The sequence below is a fragment of the Cervus canadensis genome, chromosome 9 (genome assembly GCF_019320065.1).
Source record: "Cervus canadensis isolate Bull #8, Minnesota chromosome 9, ASM1932006v1, whole genome shotgun sequence".
Taxonomy (NCBI): Eukaryota; Metazoa; Chordata; class Mammalia; order Artiodactyla; family Cervidae; genus Cervus; species Cervus canadensis.
In genome coordinates this window covers 49388124-49391555 of record NC_057394.1, presented here as the reverse complement: position 1 = coordinate 49391555, position 3432 = coordinate 49388124, and the positions used below count along the sequence as shown (strand labels likewise).

The 3432-nt window shown below is 36.8% G+C and overlaps 1 pseudogene; it reads left to right on the top strand.

The window, feature by feature from the left end:
* Nucleotides 1-622: 622 nt before the first annotated feature.
* LOC122447266 lies at nucleotides 623-3432 on the top strand (annotated as a pseudogene).

Genomic DNA, 3432 nt, shown 5'->3' with positions numbered 1-3432 from the left:
GTAGATAAAGAATCTGCCTGCAGTGCAGGAGACACAGATTCAATCCCTGGGTCAGGAATATTGCCTGGAGGAGGAAATGGCAACCCACTCCTGTATTTCTTGCCTGAAAAATCTCGTGGACAGAGGAGCCTAGCAGGCTACAGTCCAAAGGGCCACAAAGCATTGGATGCAACTGAGATGAGCAATAATGAACAATGAGCAAAAATGTATATATGCCAGTCCCAATCATCCCCCCTTCCTCTGGCAAACATTAGTTTATTGGATAGGTTAATTTTCACTCTAAATGAACCACAAGCCTGATTCAACATGAGATATATAAGACATTAGAATTCTTAAAGGAGAGAAAGGAATATGAAGCTTGTTATCCTAAATTTCATGGGAATAGCAGGAAAAGTGTGGATAAGTCCTAAGGAAGGATAAGTCTGAAATGAGGTCTTAAATACTTGAGTATACTCTTCATTGCTTTACTAAAAACATCCCAGGAGTGGTTGACACTTCATATTCTGAAATGGTTTAAGGATCAGAGTCATATACAACTGTTAATTAGAGAAGATTGTTGTTCATTGATAACAATGACTTTTACACTTGCATTAGTAAATATTTATCAAATACTTGAGTTGCCATGAATTTGTCTACAGGCAAGGTAAAGTCTGTTGTTTTTGTAAGTTGCAAGATATTGCTTTCCTCTGCTCTTTGAGGATTAGCAAAAGGATATGCTCATTTTCTCCTAAACATCACATGATTTCCCAGTAGAATTGGCCACCATTCATCTCAGTTGGAATTTTTCCTAAATCGACAGTAACTATAATTTTCTTCTGCAGTAAAGTGAATGAAAAGGCTCAGGCTTGTAGAAGAAAAAAACACTGAGAATTTTCACAATATTATGATGCATTACATACTAAAAAAGTCTTCCCTGGTGGCTCAAAGGGTAAAGCATCTGCTAGCAATGCCAGAGACCCAGTTAGATCCCCGGCTCAGGAAGATCCCCCTGGAGAAGGGAATGGCTACTTACTCCAGTATTCTTGCCTGGAGAATCTCATGAGTAGAGGAGCCTGATGGGTTATAGTCCATAGGTTTGCAAAGAGCTGGACAGAACTGAGCAACTAAGCATGCACATACAACAAATCAATAAACCTATATTTTGAAATTAAATATTCTATTGCAGAAAGTTCTCTCCTGATACTAAAATGTAAATTTTACCATTCAAAGAGAATTCACAGAATGAATGATCTTGAAAAGAACTCGGTCAATTTATTGACCTTTTAAAACAAATGCATTGTTATTACTGTTACTGTTAAACAGCAAGACAAAGTAAGTCTTTCATTGCTATTTAAGAATTATACCAATATACTGACAAAATAGAGATTTTACTAAGTGAATATTGATGTAGAAAAAAAAAGAAAATATAAAAATACAACATAGAATAGAAAGCAGAATATACACATACATATAGAGAGAATAATAATATTTAGATGGCAGAGATTTTGAAGGAAAAAATGTTCTCTGAAAGATAATGTTTTATGTTTGATTTTAGATATTCATACAATTTTATTTCTTTAGTCAATGGCACAGATCCAGTCTATGAAAAATCCACTCTGCCTCCTATGTACTCTGGGCTCTCTACAGAAGTTCCCCAACTTTTTGTACCACAGATCAGTTTAGTAGATGATAACTTTTCCAAGGACCTGGGTGGAGGCTAGTTACAGGATGGTTCAAGCTAATTTTGTGTATCGTGCACTTTATTTCTATTATTATTACATCTTTGTCACATCAAATCATCAGGCAATAGATTCCAGAGTTCAGAAACCCTGGCTCCAATACTCGAGGTGGTCACAGTAGTGAATCCATTAGATGTGATTCAGATAAGGAGTCAGAAGTTAAGAAGGTAGATGTGAGTCAGAGTGAGAACTTAACAGTCTTTCATATTGTTGAAGATTTAAGTCCAATGACTTTCATTTGGGAGACGGGCCCATTTGAGTGACCTTTTCCCTGACATATTTGGATTTTCTAAATTAACTAGCAAAATAATAATATAAGAAGTCAGGTAAAGGATTAAAACATAATGCAATCTAACTGAATTTGAAGAAAAGATGAGGAGTTTCCCATTGGGAAAGAAATAGTTTAGGAAAGGATTTAAAAGAATCAACAGATAGCATTTCTATTCCAGTATTTCAAACATATAGAAAAGCTTAGGTTACAATTCCTGCTCTTCACATTTACAGTATGTGATTTGGATAAAAATTTTAAGCATATTTTTAACCCCATTTCAGTCAGTGAAATAGTTATTTTAAAAGAAATATTCTGTGAAAAACACACACTGGCTTATGGCACACACACACACACACACAAAAAAAAAACTTTAAAGATAAGTTTTTTCAAAGATCTCCCAAGTTAAATTAACATGGCATAGCTCTTCCAGAAATAAATTCTAGTGCTATCTGTGAATAATTTCCTTTTCTTTAAGTCTCTTTGTATTTCACCCTGAAGGATACTCAAAAGAAGAAAAGGAGAAACTACATAGAAATAAGAGAGTTTATCCTTATGGGAGTGTCAGATGACCCACAACTTCACATTCTGAGCCGTGTCTTTCTACTCACCACCGACATGCTCAGCGTCACTGGGAACCTGACCGTTAGCACCCTGACCCTGCTGGATGCCCGCCTCCAGAGCCTCACGTGTTTCTTCCTCAGAAATTTCCCCATATTAGAGGTGTCATCCACAACTGTCACTACACCCAAGTCCCTTGCCACCATTATTACAGGAGATAAAACTTTTATTTTACTGATTGTATGGCTATTTTTTTTTTTTTTTCATTCTCTTGGGAGTCATTGAGTTTTGCCTACTGGCAGCCAAGTCCTATGACCATTACATTGTCATCTGCAAACAGCTGCATTACATGACCATCATGAATCATAGAGTCTGCACACTACTTGTCTTGGTTTCTTGGCTGGCTTCATCCTTAATCATTTTCTCATCACTCATGCTGTTCAGACAACTTGATTATGCTATTGACCATTTTACTTGTGATTATTTCCCCTTTCACACATTTCTTGTACAGACACCAAATTGTTAGAGATGATGGGCTTTTCCACTGTTGTGTTTGCCTTGATGTTCACTTTGGTATTAATAATTCTGTCCTATCCATATATCATCAGAACAATTTTGAGGATCTCTTCCACCACTCAGAGGACAAGGGCCTTTTTCCACGTGTTCTTCCCACAAATTGTCATCTCTATCTCTTATGGAAGCTACATTTTCATGTACATGAATACATCAGCAAAGGACAGGGTGTCTTTGAGCAAGGGAGTGGCTGTGCTAAACACCTCAGTAATCCCCATGCTGAACCCTTTTATTTATACCCTAAGGAATCTGAAAGTCAAGTGAGCCTTCATGGACATGGCCAGGAAGACTATACTCTTCTCAAGGGAATGA